The sequence below is a fragment of the Dermacentor albipictus genome, unplaced genomic scaffold (genome assembly GCF_038994185.2).
Source record: "Dermacentor albipictus isolate Rhodes 1998 colony unplaced genomic scaffold, USDA_Dalb.pri_finalv2 scaffold_28, whole genome shotgun sequence".
Lineage (NCBI taxonomy): Eukaryota > Metazoa > Arthropoda > Arachnida > Ixodida > Ixodidae > Dermacentor > Dermacentor albipictus.
Window position 1 is genome coordinate 2,163,920 of NW_027225582.1, and position 25,276 is coordinate 2,189,195.

Genomic DNA, 25,276 nt, shown 5'->3' on the forward strand with positions numbered 1-25,276 from the left:
TGCGTTTCCGGATTGACTTACGGTGCGATTTTTAGCCGGGACTTTTTTGCGACAGTGTAGTGTGACAATCGACTGCCACAAGGAGGAAGCTTTTGTCGATGGCCATGCTTCATCCGGGCTCTTGGAGCAGACGTGCTGTCAGGGTGAACTTCGAGACTGCACAGATACTGTTGTGCATGCGTTGCCGCTGTGTGCGTGCTCATTGTCTGTCTTTAACCACTTAACCCGCCATTCTTCATCGGTTAAAGTTGAACATCTATATGTGCTATCTTGACGACGTTATTTTCGGACGAACATTCATTGAGTACGATACGCGCCTGGATATTGTATTACAATGCATCGAAAACGCTGGCCTGGCCCCTAACTCGAAGAAATGTCGCTTTGATAACTGTCGAACCCTTGTACTGGGTCAGCTTGTTGGCAAGGACGGTATTGGGCCTTATCCCCTCAAGACGGCAGCTGTTGAGACATTCAGTGCACCGCCGTCAGTGAACCAACTTCGTCGTTTTCTGGGTCTTCGCTGTAATTTTCGACGATTTATTCCTGGTTTTTCTGACGTTGCTTATCCTTCGACAAGTATTCGGCATAAGTGTGTGCGGGAATATTCGAAACTTGTACACAAATAACGAATCCAGCACTCTGCTACTGAATTCGGTCTTCGAATCAAATGTTCACTATTCTTAAATGTGAATATTTTTTGAATACCTTTCGAATATTTCAAAATGTGAACTGCACCATATTAAACATAAAATTGGTGCAAAAGTACCGAACAATTTCATCCCCGTGGGCAGAGTATAGACAAGAAACATGAAAGCTTGTGAAATGGAGCAGGCTACGTCACTTAAGTGACACACACTCTGAAGAGTCCTCTGCATGCTAAGGGACTACTTGTTTCGTCCCAATGCTCCATTTGCACTTTTAATAAGAACGCTTCATAACGTACTACGTAATGACAAACTTGCTAACCTTAAGAATACTCGTAGTAAACATTGCGCTGATGGCCTGTTTGTTCAAAAGCTATTCGAAAATTATTCGATATTCTATTCTATTCTGTACCCTTCTGGCCGTATTCGATTCACATTCGTTTTGATCTCAAAAATCACTATTTGAAGACCCCCAATTCTGCTCAAAGACGCCCGGTTTGAGTGGAAATGTTGGTGCGATTCTACCTTTCGCCAGATGAAGTTCCTGCTAATATCTAGACCTACCCCACGCCGCTTCAATCCTACAGAGCCGACTGAAATGCACATAGATGCTAGTGGCCATGGTCTGGGTGCCGTCATAGTCGAACGCTATCATGACCGTCAGCACGTGATTGTTTATGCAAGGCACACATTAAGAAAACCTGAAGGCAATTACATGGTGAGAGAGATAGAATGTCTCACTGTAATCTTTGCGGTTTAACGGTTTCGCTCTTGTACGGACGCCCATTCATAGACGTCACTTACCACCATTCCCTGTGCTGGCTCATGAACCTCATCTACCCTTGGGGGTGCCTTGCGCGCTGGGCTCTTAGGTTACAGAAATGTAGTTTCACTCTTCCTCCAAGAGTGGCCGAAAACATGGTGACGCAGACTGTCTTTCCCGGATGCCGCTGACCACAACGGAAAACAACGCAGATAATTTTCATCATCTAGTTGCCTCTGTGGCATTCGCTTTCCGGTATATCCATGTCTTCAAAGCTCGACTACGGGCACACACCGACTTGGAGCCTCTGTTCAATACGGCCCATTCTATTGCAACAAGCAGCTACTGTGCATGTGACGGGCTCCTGTAAAAAGTGGATTATAAACTCAAAACCAGGTGCACGCTTCTTTCAAGTGAAGTCAGAGCGTTTCCGGCCGACAATCTTTCAGGCTATTCACGATGACTCTACCTACGGTGACTTAGACACAGTGTGGACCCTTTGTCGCATTCGAGAACGCTTTTACTGGCTCCGAATACGAAATTTTGGTTAAGTTGGTTGTGGCCAGCTGAACGAGTTGCCAACGTCGGAAACCTCTAAACACTGCCCCATCTGGTCTTCATCAACCTGCACCGGCTTTCAGCTTGGCTTCAGCGAGTTGGAATGGATCTATTAGGCCCTTTTCATCAGTCTTTGGCGTGGGAACCTTTGGATAATTGTCTGTGCCGACTACTTTACCCGCCACCGCGAGGCAGTGATCATAACATCAGCCACTGTCTCCGAAGTGTCTCTCTTTCTACTTCATTTTACTTTTCTGTGACATGGACCACCTTTTGTTAATTTAACCGATTGCGGACCGCCAATTCACAGGGACATCCGGGAAGAACCCCTAAGTTTATGTGACTCGTACCTGAGGCACTCGACACCGTATCATCCAAAAACGAACGGCTTCATTGAGCGCACTAATCAAACGATTACCTGTACGCTTTCCATGTGAGTTGTGTCCGATCACAAGAAAGGGATAAAGTTTTACCTTTTATTGCTTACGCATACAATACCACCAAACAAGAGACCACCAACTACAGCCTGTTCTTCCTTCTATATGCTTACTCACCCCGGTATGCACTTGGCACTGTCCTCCCCTTTTACCACCATGATAGCCGTGCGGTCGCGGACACACTACACCGCCCTGAAGAGGCTCGGCGACTTGCGCATCTGCGGACTTTGGCGTCGCATGAAAACTGTAAAGCATGCTACGACGGACAAGATCGGCCTGTTACTTATTATCCCGATGTTATACTTTGGATGCGGAGTCCCACGAGGAAACGTGGTGAGTGTTAATAGCTAGTGTCCAACTACGAAGGACCGTATGTTTTCCTTAATAAGATCAGCTATGTGAACTGTATACTCGCGCGCTTTACGAACTCTGGTAGATGCTCTGCTGGAACACAAGTCACGCATTTTGCCAGGTTGAAATCATACACACTACGACAATCCAGTCGACTCGCCCGCTGGGCTTTGCCTGCGAGCAAAGGTATGTTGTGACCAACCACGAAAAAGTGACGTGGACATCTGAAAGGAAAGAAGAGAAAAAAAAAGGAGGGCTGTTAGTAGCCGATTCAAGAACTAAATATTTTCCCGGTGCTCCCTGTCTATGTTTCAATGAATGAAAAGTACTATGGCCAGAATACAGTAAAAATATCGCAAAGTTTGGGAAACATGCTTCATTGAATCATTGAAGCTCTGACAATTCAAACCAAGACCTTGTGTTTATATCCCACAGACAAGACAGCGTTGCAGCACATTTTTATCTGTAAAGCTTCTCAATCCACCAATTTTACTGCCTTTAGGGCGCCTAGAGCTTCTGTCGCGGAGAGTGAACCAATATAGCGTGACGTTTCATCGCGCGATGCTCCGTATTTATCGCCATGACGAGACACCGCGTGTCGAAGGCAGCAGCGTGAAGGTGTACGATAACGAACAGTCTGGCACTCACATCTTTTCCCAATAGATGTGGTGCGCCAGCTGAAGCAAAATGTGAACCGCACGCCGCACGTTAAACACCCAGTTGAAAAAGACAACAGTAATTCTTGTCGCAACTACAGAAATTTCTGTTGTATACGACAGAAGTTCCTGATGTTTCTGTAGTTGCGACAGACATTTCTGACGTTACGACAGAAATTCGGATGTCGCAACAGAAACGTTCTGTCGCGGCAACAAGAGTTCTGAAGTCGTTACAACAGCTTTCTATCGTGACAGCGATTCTGACATTACGACAGAAATTCTGTCATCGCAATAGAAAGATTCTGTCGCGACGACGAAGAGTTCTGAAGTCGCAACAGAAACTTTCGGTCACCACAACAAGAGTTCTGTAGTCACACAGCTTTCTATCGTGACAGCGATTCTGACGTTACGACAGAAATTCTGTCGTCGCAACAGAAAGATTCTGTCGCGACGACGAAGAGTTCTGAAGTCGCAAGAGAAACGGTCTGCTGTGACAAGAATTCTGTAGTCACAACAGCTTTCTATCGCGACAGCGACTTTGACGTTACGACAGCAATTCCGACGTCGCAACAGAAACACTCAGTCGCGACGGCCAATAGTTCTGTAGTCGCAACAGAAACGTTCTGTCGCGACCTCAAGAGCATATGAAGTCGCAACAACGTTTTATCGCAACAGCGATTCTGACGTCGCAACAGGAACTCTCTGTCGCGACTACACAAAAATGTGCTACTTTCTGTCGCAGCGATATAAGTTCTGACGCCTCGACATAAGCGCTTTCCGTCGTGACGCTTTAAAATTGTATGCCAGTTTCGCATAGGTGGTGTACACTGTACTTTTCTCTTGCTCTGTATTCAATCGTGTTTCTCTGACGCCGGCAATGCTGATAGCACCGACACCGGTATTAAAGTTGACGCGGCCAATTGTTATAATTGTGCCTTACGACGAGGCACTAGAAACGCCATACCTGCCTCATCAAAATCATACCATATGAGGGAATGGCTGCGTATCCGTTTTACTTTATTTGCTAAGATGTGGCCCACGGGCCTGTAGACTTACATGTGCCGTTACACTGACACATTAGTTAATTTCCCAGAAATATTGCATAAGCTTTTGCGAAGCGAAAAGGAAGCATTGGGTTGTTCCTTAAAGTTGCGTGAAAAGCTGTCTCGCTCTGATCTCATTATTCTGGTACAGCGCTGCCGCGAGAAGCCAGTATGCTGTCAGAATGAACAGTCATCCACGAATGTTCATGTACCTATTTTGCATTGAACACACGAATTATATGCGCGCTCGAAAGTGTAAAGAACGAGAGACAACTGTCGAAATTAGCAGTAACAACCTTAACAGTCACAGGTGTCTATTTCTGAATTTCTTATTTAATATGGATATCGCACATCAAAATTGATGTTCTAGCACTCCACGATGTACCTGTCGATGGCAACAGTACTTTTTCTCTTCTAGAGATGAGGCAGTTGACGCGGTGGAGTGACAGCGGATCTTGGCTCTTAAAATGCAAATGTAAACGTCAGCGTATCGTACTATTGACAGGGCCAAAATGTACGTCTCGAAAGAAATGTTCGGAGCGGTGCAGTGGTAAGATACTAGGCTAGGAGTCGTGAGGTTGCAAGTTCGAATTCTCGGTGGGGACGTTTATTTATATTATTTTTTTCCTTTTATATTTTTCTTTTTTTACATTTACATAGCCTTAAGGACGTCTCTGTCAATTTTTAATTAAATATTGATCAAGAAGTACAGAACTCTCTACTACAGGATGTCACACTACAGACAACAGAACTGCAGACAACAGTACTACAGAACAACAGAAACAACGTCCCAAAATACGACAGACTGAAATTTCCTGTTGTGTTTTTCAACTGGGCATGCAAGGAAAACGAAAAGAAACTCTGATGAAATCACTGCGCTCAAGCGGGCAACGTCATTCTGACCGACATAATAGAGAGTGATTGCTCAGCTGGTTTACGGGCCCGCGGGCTCAGCGGGCGGGTGAAGACGGCAGCGGAGCGCCGTACGAAAGTAAGAGATTCAGCTCAGTGGATTCCTCACTCGGTCGAACGGAGTAGTGTCCCTGTATTTGCTCCCTGCGGGATAAAATAAAGGTACACTGCGTGCACAGGTCATCCTGTATGTTCCAGCTATGCAGTGAAGCCACTCCTCGCGCGCATAGGAGGTTAATGCCGCGCGGTGTTCCATTAGCTTTTTTGGCTGCTGGTCGCAAGCTACATTCGCCAATTGTTCGCAAGTGCTGAGCAATGTTCCATTAGCTTTATTGCCTGCTGCTCGCGAGCTACATTAGCCAGTTGTTCGCAAGCGCTGAGCAAGGTGGCACTTTTTAATGTAGGCTACGCTCGAATGATTGGCGTAGCCGGAATGGGGCAGGGTTCGAACTGTCCGAAATTTTGTTTGTATGTACATATATGCACACATATAAAACACACACGCGAACGTACATATAAGGGGTAGGACCGCCCTCGATGCCGCAAAATAAAATCCTGACTATGCCTTCATCAGGTTTTTCTTGAGCAAACGATGCGCCATCCTCAAGGCTGGAGATTTGGAATCGGAGGCAATGGAGCTGAGTAGAAGAAGCACCCCCTAGGGGTCAGTCATCTCGCCACTCCTCTCCAACATCGCAATGGTCGACCTCTCAAGGTATCTAGGCAAGGTCCAGGGCATCGGTCACACGATTTACGCGGATGACATCAGTGTCTGGTGCGCGGGTGGCAGTGACGGACAAGTCGAAGCCGCTCTCCAGGAAGCTGTCGACACTACAGAGCACTTTCTAACCGACACGGGACTCCGGTGCTCCCCAAAGAAATCGGAACTCCTTCTCTACAGCCCAAGTAGAAAGGGCCGCAAGCCACAGAACTGGAAACCCCCCACTGAAATTTACATTAATCTCTACACCAATTGCGGAGATCCTATTCCCAAAGTCGCGTCCATTCGAAGCTTGCGAATGACACTCGAAGGGACAGGCACAAATAGCATCACCATTCACAAATTAGCAAAGAAGACGGATAGCGTCATCGGTCTAATCAGGCGGGTAGCTAACAGATGGAGAGGCCTGAGCGAAGAGAATCTGTTAAGCTAGACCACGCTTTCTTGTTGTGCCATTTTACGTACGTAGCGGCCATGCACATCTGGAAGAGGGCCAAGCGAGACAAGCTAAATGCCATGATAAGGAGGGGGATCAAGAGCGCGCTCAGACTACCAAACTACACACGCACCGACCGACTACTGCAGTTGGGTATTCATAATATCCTGGAAGAGATTGCAGAGGCACAAGAAAGGGCACAGATTCTCAGGCTCTCCGGCACCAGGGCGGGCAGACGACTCCTAACTGAGATGGGCGTCCCCCTGGCCACTGTCGAAGACGCCTACCATGGCCTTCCGAGAGAGCAGAAAGATACCATCATCATATCGCCCGCCCCGCGCAATATGCATCCACAGCGCAACGTAGAAAGAAGGAAGGCCAGAGCGGTGGCGCTCCTACGCCGCGCAAGAGACCTCCCTGGCGGCAGTTGCTTCGTTGACGCGGCCCAGTATGGCAGCAGCAAAAATTTCACGGCAGTGTCAATCAACCACAGGGGTTCGACCGTTAACGCCGCTTCGGTACGAAGCACGTCGTCGCGTGCGGCGGAGCAAGGGGCCAATGCCTTGGCCCTCCTGGACGACGGACATGCCAATATCTTTAGCGACTCCAGGGCAGCCATCCGCGCCTTCAGCATTGGCGCCCTGTGTAAGGAAGCCTGTCGCATCCTCGATGGCAAAAGCATCGCCACCCACACTCTCACATGGTTCCCCGCTCACATGGGATCCATCATGGGAGGCCCCACAAACCTCAACGAGCTGGCCAACTCCAAGGCGCGAGGTCTCACTTTCCGCGACCATGGAGAACCCCAACGCCGGCCTGCAGTGGTGGAGAACAGAAATCAACCGACCACATACAACGAAATCGCGCAGCACTTTTATCTCGGCAGGAGAGACTTTCCCCTTCCACACAAGAAGTTAAATAGAGCGCAGGCATTGACCCTCAGATTATTGCAAACAGGCTCATATGCTAACCCGGCTTTATTCCACAAAATTTATCCCGACACATATGCCACTAGTTTTTGCTGGCACTGCAATGACATCGCTAGCCTAGACCGTATGCTCTGGCGTTGCCCCTCGTTACGAGGCACCGAACAAATCAACGAGGACAAGTGGCTCTCCGCTATCAAGAGCCCCGATGCCGGGGCGCAACTATGGGCTGTCCAGAGGGCCCACGATGCGGCGGTCGGGCAAGGCCTGACTGTCCCAACGTGGGAGCGGCCCGCAGCGCGCTGAGTCGCATATCTCAGGACCTTATTAAAGTTTTGCGTCCATCCATTCATCCATGACTATGCCCGTGGCTCGAACAGCTCGAAAATTCACGTGCAAACGCACTGTACCTTGCAACAAAACGGTGCAATGTTTTCCATCACGCATATGAAGTTTCCTCACCGCGGCCGGAAGGCAAGAAATGTTTTAAAGGTTGTTAAAAATAAAATGTTTTAAAGGTTAAACGAGCATTAATCAGCCGAATAATGCTCGTTGCCAAGAGAACTATCGTGCTGGTAGTAATGTCAAGACCCATTGCCGCAGCGTCATTTAGCACTAACCATCGTTCACACGTTCACACAGCTACACGTAGATTTAAAAGTATTTGAAATGTTCACATGCACACACATTGTGCACAGCTTATTTGTACGATTCATTCATACAGCAGACTTACCAGCTCCTTCGTAGCAGCAAATCTTCAAGTGGAAAAACGTTAAAGATGGGCGAGCGCCAAGATCAAATTTATATCGTACAAGGGAATGGATGACCAATGGCTGCAGGCAGAAGGGCAAGAGTACTGTTTCTTGGAGCCTTCTGGGCAGAATTCAAAGCAACTGGAAAAGGCAAAAAGCTGTTCAGAATGTGGTGAAGAGGAAGACGAAGAAGGCGCTCTTGTGTCGTCTGTGCGCGCGATGAGCGTTCATCTACTGCCAGTGCAACTAGACTGTGCCTAGTGCCTTATAATAAATCATCATATTACATTTGGTGGAAGATGCTCCACTCCCCGACCTCACCCTGGAACTTCGCAGCCGAACTTTAACATCTGCTCCAACCGCTACCGTGAACGAGGCTCCCAACAATCCCCTTGGAGCATCTGCCGCTCCTGTCATGTACGGCGCCGTGCAACGGCAGCGGGACCCTCCTATTTTTAACGGATCAGGTGAGACTGACGTAGAAGATTGGCTCTCTATCTACGAGCGCGTCAGTGATCACAACAAGTGGGATGAGCCGACGAAGTTACGTAGCGTCATCTTCTATCTTGCTGACGTTGCGAACCTCTGGTTCTACAGTGATGAACAAGAACTCCAAACCTGGTCCGCTTTCAAAACAGCATTCGCGGAGGTCTTCCGTCGCCCAGCCTTGCGAAAACTCCGTGCTGAACAGCGCCTACACCATTGCGCTCAACAGTTTGGCGACACTTACACTAGTTACATAGAGGATGTCGTTGATATTTGCGTCCGCGTCGATTCCACCATGGCTGAAGAGGACAAGGTGAAACACATCCTCAAGGGCATCGAGGAGGACGCATTTAAAATGCTCCTGGCGTGAAACCCTACTTCTGTTGCAGCTGTCGTCACTCTTTGCCAGAGCTTCGATGAGCTGCGTCGACAAAGGGCCCTTGCGCGCAGCGCTGTCGCACATGGCGACTCTTTCTCGGGCCTCACGCTTCGCTCCAACTCCACGCCAGCAGCATCGCTCTCTCTTGAGATGAAGGATTTCATTCGTGAGGTGGTGGCACGCCAACTGCCTATGCTGCCTCTTAACGATGGACCTCCCCAGACTGACACATCTCTGACTGCTCCCATTAGGCGGGCCATTCGCGAGGAACTTGCTGGGTCTTTCAACCCTGCCCTCCCGTGGCTGCACCTCTGACCTATGCCGAAGTCGCCGCGCGACCTACACTGACGACGTTCGCGTTTCGGCGCCAATGTGACTTCAAGCTGCACCTCCTCCCGCGTCGCCTCCCATTCCATCTCGACGCCCAGTTCAGACCCCTTGGCGCACACGCGACAACCGACCGATATGCTTCGCTTGTGGTCTCGCCGGCCACGTTGTGCGCTTCTGCCATCGTCGCATGCCACCTGCTAACGCTGCTGTCACAACACCTAGATATGCTTATTCCCACGATACTACCGGACATGCGATGCTTCCCGACGAAGAGTTCTCGCCGCCCCCTCGACGCCCTGTTGGCACCCATCGCTCGCCATCACCACGTCGTCGCTCATTTTCCCCCTTACGTCGCCACCAGTCACCTAGCGATGGAAACTAGTTGCTGAAGTTCCGCAAGCACGAACTGCAAGCTTCGCGACTTCTGCAAGGCCTGCACAGTCACCACGCAATTTATTGGACGTTTTGGTCGAAGGAACCACCGCAATTGCGCTTATTGATACTGGGGCTGCAGTTTCTGTTATCCGCGAAAAGCTTTGTCGCAGCCTCCACAAGGTCACAACGCCGTTGTCTGGTATGCTTCTAAACACCGCGACTGCGCAGCATATAGCCCCGCCTGCTCAATGTACTGCAAGAGTGATCATCGACGGCATTGTCTATGTTGTTGAATTTCTCGTGTTGTCTTCATGTTCACACGACATTATTCTCTGCTAGGACGTCTTGTCTCACCATCGTGCCATCATCGACTGTGCACGAGCCGGAGTGGCGCTTTTTCCGCTTGCCCATGCCCCGCTGCCTGACCCCTCCAAAGAAAAAGCTTCCAAGCTCACTATTGTGTCCGATACGGACATACCACCCAAAATGTATGTGCTTGTGCCCGTCTCTTGCTCTACCGCGCCAAACGCTACAGTACATTTTACACCGTCGCCTATTTTCCTAAGTCGCAAGGTCCTACCTCTCCCATTTGCCATTTACCACTGTGTCTGGATTATCCTCGATGCTTGGGCGTAACCCGTCTCACTACCCTGTGACGTTACTGCGCGGCGAATCACTACGTCGTGTTCAGCCCCTTGACCCGCTTCACATTCTCGATGCTTCTGACGACACGGCCCGTTATGAACTCGACGCCCTCACTTCTCCCGTGCCGTGCACGTCATCATCATCATTGTCGTCGTCGTCGTCGTCGTCAGACGTTCATTAATCTGTCGTAGACGCCGATCTGCCACCTCCGTATCGCCAACAAGTCCTCGCGCTGCTTCAGAATTTTCGCTCGCCGTTTGACTGTCAACAACCATCTCTGGGGTGTACGGCAACTATCACTCACAGCGTACACATGAGTTCCCATCCTCCTTTACGCCAGCGACCATACCGCGTGTTGGCAGCCGATCATTAACGAGCAGGTCGACGACATGCTGCACCGTGACGTCGTTCGCCCTTCTCACAGTCCTTGGGCGTCTCCTGTGGTATTAGTACGCAAGAAATACGGGTCCATACGCTTCTGTGTGGATTACCGTCGACTCAATAAGATCACACGTAAAGATGTCAATCCGCTGCCCCGGATAGATGACGCCCTCGACTCGTTGCAAGGAACGGAGTACTTCTCATCGTTGGATCTTCGCTCCAGCTATTGGCAAGTGTCGGTGGCAGAAGATCACTGGGAGAAGATAGCTTTCACCTCGACCGATGGCTTGTACGAATTAATCGTAATACCTTTCGGGCTCTACAACGCTCCCGCTACTTTTGAGCGTATGATGGACACCATCCTTCGCAACTACAAGTGGAAAACATGTCTCTGCTACCTTGACGATATCGTGGTGTTTTGGGAAGATTGCCCGACGCACCTCGTTCGCTCACGTGAGATACTGACCTGCCTCACCTCTGCTGGCCTCCAACTCAACATCAAAAAGTGCCGTTTTGCTGCCCACAAGTTAACAAGATGTGGACACGTTGTATCGAAGGACGGTGTACTTCATGACCAAGCCAAGCTTCGCGCGGTCGCAGAGTTTCCGATGCCCACTACTCATAAGGCACTCCGCTGCTTTATAGGGCTCTCCTCTTCCTTTCGGCGTTTTGTGCGCAATTTTGCGACTATCATCACACCACTGTCCAATTTGCTTACCGCTACCAACGGCATATCTGCGTGGTCAACTTCCTGTGACGAAGCCTTCCAGCAACTACGTCGCCTACTTACTTCGCCACCACACTACGCTCCCACAGCGCCTACAGAGGTACATAGGGACGCCAGCGGCATCGGACTTGGTGCAGTCGTCGCACAACGGAAAGACGGCTGTGACGAGTACGTCGTCGCGTATGCGAGCCGCACTTTAAAGAAGCCAGAAGCCAACTACTCAGTAACAGAAAAGGAGTGCTCGGCCATTATTTGGGCGCTCATCAAATTTCGTCCATACCTATATGGTCGCCCTTTTGACATTGTCACCGACCACCATTCACTTTGCTGGCTGTCCTCGTTGAAGGATCCGTCAGGTCGCGTAGGCCGATGCGCACTCCGCTTACAAGAATACGACATCCGCGTTGTTTAGCCATCGGGCAGAAAGCACTCTGATGCCGATGCGCTTTCCCGATCACCACTGCTTCGCGATGTGGCTTCAGTGTCTCTGCTCTTCGCATCCATGTCAGCCTTCAACGTCGCTAATATGCCGGACGAGCAGCGTAAGGATCCCCTGCTTTCATCTATGCTGAAATTCCTCCACGACCCCCATCCGCCACACCCTCTTCTCGAACACTTTGTCGCCAAGCCGCTCACTTTACTGTCCGCGACAACGTCCTTTACCGCAGAAATTATTTGCCTGATGGTCGCAAATGGCTGCTGGTGATACCGCGACACATGCGTCCTGACATAGGCGCGTATTTTCATGCTGCTCCTCATAATGGTCACGCTGGTGTTCTGAAAACGTACACTCGGCTAAGGCAGCGTTTCTACTGGCACGGCATGTATCACTTCGTGCGCCAGTAAGTACGCGCTTGCACGGCGTGCCAACGGCGTAAAATTCCACAGCGCCCTCCTGGTGAGCTACAGCCGCTGCCCTGCCTGGCTCGGCCCTTCGATCGCGTCGGCATAGACCTATACGGGCCACTTCCCTGCAGCTCCTCGGTAACCGATGGATAATTGTACGTGTCGACCACTTGACGCGCTACGCCGAGACTGCCGCACTCCCGGCAGCCTCTGCGCGCGAAGTTGCGTTTTTCATCTTGCGGAACTTCGCTCTTCGACATGGCGCACCACGCGAACTGCTCAGCGACAGGGGACGTGTCTTCTTGTCTGAAGTAATGCAAGCCCTTCTCGCTGCATGCAGCATCGTTCACCGCAAGTCTACAGCCTACCACCCGCAAACGAACGGCTTGACAGAGAGGTTCAACCGCACACTAGGCGACATGTTGACTATGTACGTCGCCTCGGAACGCAGTAACTGGGACACTGTTTTGCCGTTCGTTACGTATGCCTATAATACGGCCACACAAGCTACCACTGGCTTTTCGCCCTTTTTTTCTGCTATATGGACGAAAGCTCTCATGTACTATGGACACACTGCTCCCATACCGACTCGACGCTTCCGAATGCACGCCTGTGTCTGAAGCCGCCAAATACGCCGAGGATTGTAGGCAGCTCGCGCGAACCTTTAGGACCGCTGCTCAAGGTCGTCAAAAGCTGCGGCGTGACAGTGGCACGCTTACATCAGTTTCCCGACTGGTTCCCTTGTTTGGTTGTGGGTCCCGCCTCACAGCCCTGGCCTTTCAACCAAACTCTTTGCACGCTATGTTGGCCCCTACCGCGTCATAGACCATACCCCCGCTGTCACATACGTTGTAGAACTTCTGACGCCTTCACCCGACCTTAGGTATCGCGGACGTGACACGGTTCATGTAAACCGACTTAAGCCGTACTATGACCCCCTCATCCTACCAGCGCCGTAAGTCGCCAGGATGGCTCCTCTTCTCTCCCGGGGGCCATTGTGGTGAAGAGGAAGACGAAGAAGGCGCTCTTGTGTCGGCTGTACGCACGATCAGCGTTCATCTGCACTCTTTAAAAAGGGGAGTTTCAACTGACTCTTTTCGGGGTGTATCTGCTCGTCGCACATATGATGACCCTCTGAGTGGTAACACGGATTCTCTTGGAAATACAGTACCGGCGACTCCCTCAAAGTACAGGTGACTCTCTCCCACAAGACCTACTGAGGTGTATTACACCCAAAGCAGGAGTTGATGCGACTACCTCAGTGGTCCATGCAAGTACCACTTGGTAGTCAGCGGAACCCCTTTGGAATGGCAACAATGACCCTTCCTAGGGCAGTCATCTGAAGACTGACAATGGTGGTGTACATGATTACCATCACAACAGTTGGTGAAGCTGCCTCCTTGTACTTAACCATACCCTTTGCAGCAACTGCTGTGACCTCTGCCTGCGTAATCAATAGACTATCTCTACGCTAAGATGGAAGCTCACAACATAATAAATTTTAGTTTGCAAGCTCACACCATAATAAATTTTAGTTTGCATGTGCAACAAATGCCTAGTTATTCAACCACCATTATATGTTATGATAAACTGCAATACTACAAACAACTTAAAAAAACACTGAGCACATAGCACTACAGTGAGTGAAACACCAAGAGCGAATATTTTACTACTATCACTGTATTAACCTCAAATGCATCAATGGACTATGCCTGGCAAAAATAGACAACCGTCTGATTTGCTAAATTGGAATCAATGGCCAACCTTGAGAAACATTATGCTTCAGTTTACAAGGCATACTAAACAGCTGCAATATGTCCAAGCTTATGAGGTAATGCAGCGTTGCAGGCATTTGAACGAGGATTTAATCCTTTGCCAAGACAAAGGGCTCATTTATTTCAATATGCCACGGAGGCATACATGGACAGAGGAATTAAATTTCCATATTGATATTAAACGACAAATTTACAATCTCACCCAATCAAAGCAATCATACAGCATCGATGCTAATGGAAGAAAAGAAATGTGCCTAGACCAGATAAATGCAAAACCGGACATTATAAATAGCGCCAGTTCAATATTCCCGTGGTGCCTGCATAGTAAGTACATCCCATAATGTTTCAAAAGTGCAGCTTCTTGGCCATCATTTCATCCAATTTGTGAAAAAAAGACTGTTGACTCACCTCCTAAATGTTTCCGTTAGCACTGCCTCCATGTTTGCGTCAAATGCTGCTTGCTCCGGTTAAGATCTGAAAGAACAGCGCAACTGTTGAAACTTTGTAAACATTTTATTCAATAAGAATATGCACACATCGCAGTAACCTTTAGCAACAGCACATATAGTGATCACAAGGAACACTTATTTCTTATAATCAGAGAATCCAGTTTACAGCAGGAAGAGAAGAGCCTGAGAATAGCTATAATGCATCCATTGGTGTTCTCTTTGAACGAACCACAAATGGCCTTGCCATCAGGGCATATCACAAGCCCGCACATGTGGATACACAATAGGCAAAACATATTTAAATAAGTATAAGAATATAAGTATAAGTTCATTTTTCAGATTCAACTGGAGGGTAGGTTTTTGGCAAAAAGCTGCCTGCACAGCTTGACTGTGTCCAGAAAACCCCCTACAAGCAGTAGCAAACGAGTGGTACAGGAAATCTTCAACATACACACAGAATAGTCACATTCAATAAAGAGAAACATTCACTATTTATGAATACAGAGTCTAATAATCTTTGCACAAAATTTGAATACAATCGAAAAAAGAAACGCTGAAATGGTCATACATATGTTCAGAAATAATAAGATTTATAATCAAGCAAACATGCGGCATCTACTAGCAAAGACACGCATGTCAACAAAATATTTCCGCAGCTCATCTTTGGTATACCCTTTCGTATGTTTATACGTGTTTAGAACATGGGGCAGGTTATAAGACAACATTTGTAATTTATAATTAACGCGAAAACATGGTATATTCCATGTATTAATAGGTCTTGTCTGTATGTTAGCACGGCGCACGTCCAAAGATGCCAGAGTAGAATAAAAATCGGCAGTTGATGCCGTTTAAAAATGATTTTTTCGTAACAACTTAAAATTATACGAATGATTGACGCGGACAATGTTATGTGCTTCAAAAGCACACTTGGAGGTAGTTGTATTATCAACAGTAGCAATTATTCGAACAATTTTCTTCTGCAATACGAGAACCTTATTTATGTTTGTTTTGGTCATTGTGACCCATACTAAACAGCAGCAGTTAAGGTGAGAATGTACTTGGCTTCACATTGCGGTAAGTAACTTGAGACAACAGCTGTGGCCGATAATGGGGATCACTGCTGTGAACTTAGAGCATAATGCCCTCCTATGTCACATTTTCGCATGAAATCTGGAGAATGTTTCTATTATACATGAATGAAATGCAAGCTGTGATTATATGGGGGAATGGCACTGAGCTAGTGCCTACTAAACAATCTGCGTAAGTGTGAACGACCGCATCAGTAACAGGAATACCCTGCTGCATTGCAAGGAGCCACTCCATCTCAATAACATCAAAAGCGGGTTGCGCGCATCGCAGGGATGAGACAAAGTTCCAAATAAGGGCCAGAATTAGGTAGTATTGTTTACTGATCAAATAATGCTCACTATGTTCTATCAAGTTAACAATGCCACACAAAACAGCTAATTATAATGGCCACCGGCAACTCACTGCTGTGACATACCACATCTAGCGACTGCCTCATAACACAAGATCCTTATGTAATACTCTAATGGCACTTTCCTTTTGCAGCTAGCGGTTAAAGTATTAAAGTACTGCAATGCACTTGCAACGCAGAATTATTTCCCCGCAGTGGGATCAAGACCACATAATAGAAAGGACACCACAGGTACAGCATAGATGAAGTGTATTCCGCAGTAATGTATAAGTGCTGAAGCTTCCTTCTTGGTACTCCTGAGTGATTTTCATGCTGCCTAGTTCCTGTTTCGTGGTCTCACAAAGATTGTGAAATGATCAACACATTGCGACTAGAGTCGCTAAAGTTATACATTCACATTCATTGTAATCACTTTATTTGTTTAACCCTTTAATGACCGCGCATATAAATACAAAACAAATTATGTTATACTTAGATGTGCAATAGACATCGAGAATAAGCCTAATCAACGAAAATAAAGGATATTTTGCAGAAACTCCTTTAGCAATATGGGGGAAGAAGTGGACTTCTCCTCAAGCGACATATGGCTGCGTTTAGAACTTGTACAGAGAACTCTTTGCATATGTGTACTGTAGGAGTACATTTCTTCGCATTGTGTGCCTGAGGTCACTACAGCAGATCTTGCACCGGTCTGTGTCCTCTGACCGAGCTTTCCAACAAAAACCAGTGCCATGTCTTTTTTTTCCATCATGTGTTCCTGCTCTAAACCGACAAATGACACTTGCTGCCAGTCATTCAGTGTTGGCTCAATACATTTAACAAGAAACTTGTTACTTAATGCCAACAATCAGCAAGAAAAATTAATATTTTTTGGTACACTGTATGCAGAACTCATCAATGAAGGGTTAAAACAACTTAAGTGTTAGAGCAGCACAGCCACACACTTTTCACTACATCTTAGCATGTATATCAATATACATTACAGTACGAATGCTGTATTGCTGTCTATAAATGCATCTACCGCTACATCTTGAACTAATGTTTTACTCTAAGTTCAAGGTGGCGATGCGATATGATATTTTGCTTCTTTGATCACCTACAAAATCTCTGATGACAGCATTGCAGATATAGTTATTATAGCCGGATTGCATATTTGCATTTGTTACAGAAAAAATGTAAATGAAACGGACAAGTACATCAAGAGAAGCAACTAAATGTTTCAACTAAGCCACATAACAAAGAAAGGAGAGTGAGTTTATCTAATGAAATATGCATGCAAACTTGGAGCTGATCACCTGTCTTCGAAATCCAGATTTTGAGCATGTGTCCCAACTTTCGCTTGCGTTTCTTGCTTTCACTTCTGCATCGACTTCAGGGCATCCTGGTGGCATTCACTTCCGCATGTTTTTGTACTTGTTTCTTAGGCACATATACCATGAGAACTGGAATGAAATGAAAGCAGTTGACTTAGCATACCTAATCAACAGTTCAATGACTTCCAGTTTTCAGGTTTTGAAAGAAACTGCAAACACAGTACAGTTAAACATGGAGTTGCCTTAACCTTAGCTTGGCTTTTGCACTGTTTCCTTCATGTTCCAAAATGTACAAGTGAGCTATTTTAGCCCAACTTTCAACACAATATCTGAGAATTACTTTCAGTATTAGTGTTGGTCAAAACTTTAATGCATAAAAACGGCTACAGGTACAAAAATATATTATTTAACCAAATATATATTTAGCTGAGCATGCAATTATTTTGCCAGAGGTGGCCATATGCATGCCAGATGCAGGGGTGCTGTTGATATCTTCATATTTAGTTAAGCTACAAAGCTTTAAAGCTACCACATCTCTACTCAATCACAAGCACACAGACCTGAACAGCTGCAAGCAAGGATGGTAATAAACTTTACAAAGTACTAATAAAGGCTTTGGCAGCACGCTTAACGTAAAACAAATTATGGGGTTTTATGCGCCAAAACCACGATCTGATTAAGAGGCATGACGTAGTGGGGCACTCCGGAAATTCGGATCACCTGGGGTTCATGAAAGTACACCTAAATCTAAGTACACGGGTGTTCTTGCAATATGCCCCCATCGTAATGCGGCTGCCTTGGCCAGGATATGCTTAACATCTAAAAGTGCAAAAGAAATCAAAAGAAAGTTATAAGAAAATGCTCTTACGTGGCCAAAGTACAATGTGTCCCTCAGAGCTGGGCACTGGTTTACGAGGCTCCTTGCAGCAACATTGCACAATTTATATGGGTAGCTGATGTTCAAAAAAGCATGCATCAACCCTCCACATAAAACAATACACAAAAAACAATATGCAGCAGCACTGTAGCGCAACCATTTTCATGAAATGATATCAAAAAGTTGAACTGTGATTCGTCAGATAGGAGAATTTAGGTAAACTACACCATAAAAGCATTAGGTGCGTGACGAGGCCGTGGTTAGAGAATTGATCGGATCGATTTGACACAGGACAGGGGTAACATTTAATCCTTTCCTTCTGCAATAGCCAAGATAAACTGATCATCATGACCAGAGTTCACAAACTCTTAAAATACTTTCACCAAACAAGATGTTATAAAAGGTTTTAATTAATATTTAAGATTAGCTTATTACTAAAACATGCACACAAGGGAAAATTGGCCATGAGTACAAACTTGAAGGAGCATCTCCTATAAGAATTTACCAGGGCAGCTTATTAAGCTATTTGTTGATCCATTATCGTGAATGTACAGCACAAAGGTTAAACAAGGACATAGACACAAGCACTAACTACCAATGGAGGTTTTTTTGCTGAATACTCACACTCACAATAGTGGCACAGCTATATGAAAAATAACTACTAAAAGGAGAACAAAGCAGCCCATCAAGAGGCATACGAAGAAATGTAGAGTTGCATAAAAAATGCTGGCCGTAGGTTTGACTTCCCAGAAATTTGAGCTCTCTTTCTGATAAGGCAATGGATGGCTTGCTGATGCATGCACTCTATTCCCATGCCAATTGTGCTACTTCAAGTATGATATGGATATGACCATTCCTATGCTTGTGAATAACTGACATTCTTTCAAATCAAGGAGTGCAGCCACGCATGCTAGTATGATGTGCCAAAAAAACTTTCTCTGCCATTGCGCACATTATATGCCTGTTCACCCAACCTCTCATGAAGGCATCTTGCAGTCTGCCCCATATGACAAGCGCCATTGCGCACATTATATGCCTGTTCACACAACCTCTCACGAAGGCATCTGGCAGTCTGCTCCATATGACAAGCGCCGCATGAAAGAGAAATTTCGTACACAACCTCTTATGTGGAGTCAATATCCCAAATCTCGCGCTTGACCTTGCAGATGCCTTTCTGACTGCCCTATCAGAAGAGCTAAAGCTTTTCTGGAAGTCACGTGAACGGCCTGTATTTGTGATGCAAGCTTACATTTTTTGATATCGATTTCCAGCGTAGTTGAATTTTTCCCACTCGTCATCTTTTCTTGTTTCTATCTTCAGAAGTTCATGTTTTTCAGATAGCTCTTTCACTTGCTTGTGTAAATTCGTTGACATAAAAACTGTTTACAGCGCAAACACATGCAACCACAAGTAAGCGACAAATTCGGCACATTGAGTAATAACATCTCAGTTGACAGTCGACACTTCTGTCTATGTACTCGTTTACCTTTGTAGTGTACACTACCTATAACAATTGTAACCAGTAGCTAAATAAGCTTTATTCAACCCGTCATTCTAGCGTCCTCGCCCACTCATCAACCCAAGACTCATGGCAAGGAAAACACGGAGGATATTGCTCCATTGAAGCATGACATAAATTATGACCGAGTGTTAACCTTTCTGTAGCTTTCATGACTGTTTTTTGTGAAGAAAGAGGAATGGAAGTAGAAGAAATGCTGCTGGTGGTAAGCGAACCCAGAAATTTGACATGACGCACGCAGCACTGCACCAATTCATTGAGCCATGACTGCATTTCCCTCCTGGTAGCCAAAGCCCCATATTTCACATGAAACACGCAGCACTGTACGAATTCATCTAGCCACAACACAACTGTCTTTCCATCCAATTCACTTGGCATTTGTATACCCGCGTAAAATGTAGCGCTAGTAGTGTTAGGGTTCGTGTTGTTAGCAAGAACAAAAATGAGCTCAGGGCTGCAATGTCGACATTGCCATTGAATATTTAAATTTTGAGCTCATGAGTGAACTGTAATTCAGAACTAGTCAACGATGTATCAGTGATAAAAACATTTCGAAACAACAATGCAATATACACTGCTAAACACTTAAAAAGGCACTGACAATTTGGACATTGTTCACTGCCCCAATGCAAAGCTTTAGGAAAACATTTTTTCCCCTCGGTTATCGACAGTTTTAAGGGGAACTACGCAGCAACTAAGTCATAATCAAGAATTAGACAACAAAAACTTGTTTTGATTACAGACACCTCCCACTTGCCTTAGTGACACAACCGCATGAGAATGGAGGGCAATACCCTTTCTAATAAGCATTGTGCTTACTATTCATATTGCAATACAAGGTTGGGAAAAATGCGTGACCGAACATAATTGAGACATTTCCTGTGGAATGAATTCTCATTAGGTACATTCTATCCCAACTTTATTTACACCTGGCATAGGTTGGCAAACTGATGCATGAGTCAACTCATTCAGACTGATCTCGAATGTGCGTCTCGGTGAGTCCGACTGAGTGGAATTTCTGTAGGTCTTAGCCCGAATGAACCAGGCTGAATAGAATTTTGGTGAGGGTGAGTGAGTTCTCATTATTTTGCTGAGCTATGCATCCAGGTAATTGTTGTGACTTACATTGTCTGAGATGATGAATTTTAGGCAATCTATTCAATTTTCTTTTGAACATTGTGAGGCACGTCTCCTGCTGTGATATTTCAGAGGTGTGCAGCAATGTCAATGGGCATCGGAGGCAGTGTGTACGTTGACAATTCCTTGTACTGTACTTTGACTGCATTCTCCACATGTTCAACTGCACTACCAGACAGCCTTAAAAAGAGAAGTACTCATTGAAATCAACAACAAAATCCAGTCCAAGAAAAACAAAAGATATGGTATCACAGACTATCACTCCACATGCTCAAATTTACCTACTCTATAGTTAGTGACGAGCTAACAATACAGGAAGGGCTCTTGATAAATATGGACACATTTGCCATGGCGAATGGAACCCATTCCTATTCAAGGATAATGATGTACGAACAGCAAAAATCAATGACTGACACAACTGACTCGTTACAGCATGAATGGGCTGTTAAAACCAAATTTAAAGAGGAATTTTACCACCCCCTATACAGATACCTCCTTACCAACACACCATTATCCCTCTCCCCCTTTTCGCATTGGTACCATGCACAAAGAAGGCGCATTATGGCTCCCTTCACAGACATTGGTACCAAGAGCAAAATGCCCCCCCCCCCCCCAAGGTGAAATAAGCAACCATAGTGACGCACCTGCAAACATTCCTTCTGAGGAAAACTTGTTGCTAGCTACATCATCTACAGAGGTATTACTTTGTGAAGTACAAATACTGGGCCATAAAGTGCCAAGTCCAGACTAGCATTGTCTTGGGACCAGAAACAGAGAATAAAAGCAGGTCAGATAAAGGACAAGGATGATTTGACAGAACAAAAATACACTAGAACATTCTGGTTCTCAAATACACAAACTAGACTGCTTGTGTTTATCCAAACAGTACTAGCTCCCTATCATATTTCTGGTGGCTAATGAATTAATATTTCAATGAATGTATTTTTTCTGATAACTTCTTGGTGCCTTTGCTTATAAGTTTTTTTTTGTGAAACATGGCCATTATTTCAAACAGGCAGTCAAATTTTCCCTCAGCAGTACATAAATCTGAGCTACTGAGACAGATACAAGAGTCAAGGTCGGATAAGACTTTGAAAGGTGAAATGGAAGGATTGAGGAGCCACAAACAACATTCTGCTTCTGAAGCTCTTCTTATATCATCAGTTATATTTGGGCTGTCTAGACTGCACAAAATTAAAAAAAAATGTATTGCAGCTTTTAGTTTTTTTTTGTTTTCATAAATACATCTCATTTGTCATATCTATTAGTAGCAGAGCCTTCCAATATTTAGCAAGGACAGTGGTATGCTATAAAAATGGAACTAGGACTGTATAGATAGATAAAAATATTAGGGAGGAAAACGTTTTATTTTTACATAGTGCAATTGCCCCTATGACATGCATTTATTTGTTTACTAAATTCCCATAAGCTTATTCCCCAATGTTAAGATACAACCTGGGGCAGAAAAAAGCTTTAGGACAGGAATGAGTGTCACTTGCTACTACTTTATTGAAAGTAAACAGGATCATATTTACAGGTGAAGGTGGCCATGTGCGCACATATGTTTGCACGCAATACTCAAACAAGTTTGCATTATTATTCAGTCCTACAGTGCAAAAACTCTCGTTCAGTTCAGTTCAAGTCACAGATGTATCACTGACATAGACGTCACATTTCATGTTGACGAAACATGCCTCCATTAATTCCCATGCCAGAGAATCTTTGCTTTTACCAAGAATGCAGATATGGAAAAGATATGGCTCACACGTGCGGGAATTGCAGTACATAGGCAAATGTGCATTAATCTTAATCTTAACAGACAGCTCATGTTCCCTTGCCAAATCGTTGATGCAACAGCCTGTCTGGCTGATATGCACCCTGCCGCAATTAAGTGGAATTCCGTACACCATACCGGCCACGCAAGTCACATACGGCGTTGTATGATTTTTACCACAAAGGGTCAGCTTCTGTGGGTCTGAGATGCGCGGGCACAGACCAGTAAGCTTCCGTGGAGCCAAGAAAATAATAGGTACTTTGTACCTGCTGGCCACTTCCTTTAAATCGTGGGCCACTTCATGCATGTACGGAACAAGAGGCAGCCTTTTCTCCACTAATGGCTTGGCAAGGGACATCCAAGCGTTCTTTTTTGGCTGTGACGCTCGCCTTTTTAAATCATGGGTTTGCGGAACTGCAATATTTCTATCTCAGCTATTAATCAGCCTATTAGAAAGTTTTTGTCATGGAATGCTCTCAAGAGGGCACCTAACAACTTCCAGCGTGTAATTAGCTATGTGGCCTGATGAGGGGCTCCTTAAAGTATTGCTCAAATGCCGGTATTATTGCTTTGCAGCATACGACAGGTTTTAATGTTATACCGAGTTAATGCATGAGTACAGATTGAATAAGATCGGGTGCATACGGCTTTTTTGGTGCCTCTGATGCTTCGCAGTGTCTTGGGGAGACAACCAAGTTAATCAATGCTCCATCACACACTGTCGTGCTTTCACCCATGTCGACGTAGCAGTGGAACCGGTCATTGGAAGATCCGAAAGCACACCCAAATGGTTTATCAATAGTTTTGCACATTAGGAGTGAAGCAGTGGACACTGAACAGGCATTGATTAATTAAACAGCCTTTTTTATGGTTGCTGTACTGCCCCAAACAGGTTTGTTATTTAGAGCCATCAGAGCACAGCACGGCACTATTCCTGTTGCGCATACGTGAGCTAAGTACAGGACGCATTATGCTAACAAGGCTAATCTTATTTATGCGATGTCATAACCATCAGTGTATAAGAACAGCTGATTTCACAAAGATAGAACCATGTCGCTGATTGCACAAGGTTTTCACAGTCCTATTGCTGAAAATGCCAGCAATTTTTTTTTCCTCAGTTGGTTCAATTTAACTTCATTGCTGCGTGAATGTTGCAGCGCACAAATGACGACAAAGACTGAACCGGCAAACAACAAGTACGTTTTCCTCGTCTTGCCTGTTTTATTAGTTAAATTCTGCAGCAATTTGCAGAATATGGCATACTGCAACCAGTTATGCTAACTAAAGCACCGTTACATTGACTGAAGCTGTTACTACTCCCTCTCCTACCAGATAGGGTAGCGACTGCACACCTGACCTCAATATCAGCAGTAAACCAACGGCACAAGTTTTCAGAAGATGGAAGTCCTGAAAAGGCTAGTTTCCTTGCGGCTTCTCGACACGCCAATAATTATAGTTGAGGAACGTTGTGTTCGTACGGGCAAGTATGCGCTACACTTCTCAATTAAATGTCAAGTGCATTGGCTGCGACGAAACAAAAATATTAGTAGTTGGCAGCACAGTGAAGTGACACAGGGCGATTTCGTAACACTCGATCTGTCAGTTCAACGCGCGGCAACCGAACAGTTATTAATCGTGCTCGACATTTCCGCTACGTATACTATTGCTACTTTGCCCATATGAACCAAACAATGACCAAATCCTCTTTGCACTCCATAACGCGCAGTACATTTACGCTCACCTGTATTAGAAGATAGTTGCCTGTCATCAGGTACGCGAACCCTGCCGTCCGCACGCTTTCGTGGAGGTCGGCGAGTTTCCGGGCGCCTGTGAGCTTGACGATTTTCTTTGATGGCCCCTGCAAAACGAGGCAAGCCAGTCCGTCCGCATCAGTCGGCAAGCGTTCAGTTGAAGGCGGATCGGACGACATGCTGCCGCTGCTGTCAGGTTTCACAGGCGCTACGCAAGCAAGAGAGGAATGCCACTCGCGTTTATATACTCGTTCACCATCGTAGATTACAAGGTGCCGTCAGAGCCATCGCCGCGCTTCTCATAGATGCGAATCCAAAGTCGAAGTAAATACGAAAGCCATAAGTCATGTGCTGGGTCCTGAATATTTTGCTGCGCGCGTTCGCAAAAAATCTTTCGCTCACCGCTGCATTATCCTTGCTCAAATTTGGCAGAACGACCACATTTTGGCGTCTACTTTGTTTAGTACAACACTTAGCACAGTTAATTGCCTGATTTTTTTTAAAATGCAAACTTTGCGGCGCTCATGAGAATGCGAGCTGCTGCCGCGACGGCGCAAGCATAAACTTGTATCGCCGCCTGCCGTCAGCTGCAGAAAGCCGCATATCAGGGAGCGCTGTCGCGTCTTGCCGGCTCCTGGAACAGGCGACCGTGATACGTAAGACGCTGCTTTTGAAAGCTGACGGCAGGCGGCGACACCTGTTTATGCTTGCGCCGTTACGACAGCTGTTTGCAGCCCCACGGGCGCAGGCAAATTTGCGTTTTTTTCTTACAAACTAGGCACCTAACTGAGCCAGTTGTAAATTCGACGGCAAAAGGCGATCGCTCTACAAAATTTGACTAAGATCAGAGCAGCAGTTAGTACATTTTTTGCACA

General features: G+C 46.0%; 1 protein-coding gene and 1 long non-coding RNA gene across 2 annotated transcripts in view; one reads left to right on the forward strand and one right to left on the reverse strand.

Moving 5' to 3' along the window:
• The window catches only part of LOC139052613 (putative phospholipase B-like 2), a 218,882-nt gene that overhangs the window by 13,954 nt on the left and 179,652 nt on the right, over positions 1-25,276 (forward strand). The gene's annotated exons all lie outside the window — the stretch shown is intronic.
• LOC139052636 (uncharacterized) lies at positions 802-24,688 on the reverse strand. Its single transcript, XR_011510004.1, has 4 exons — positions 24,392-24,688; positions 17,326-17,472; positions 14,552-14,617; positions 802-2,977 (listed from the first exon to the last, which is right to left on the reverse strand). It is a non-coding gene; the product is annotated as an uncharacterized lncRNA (long non-coding RNA).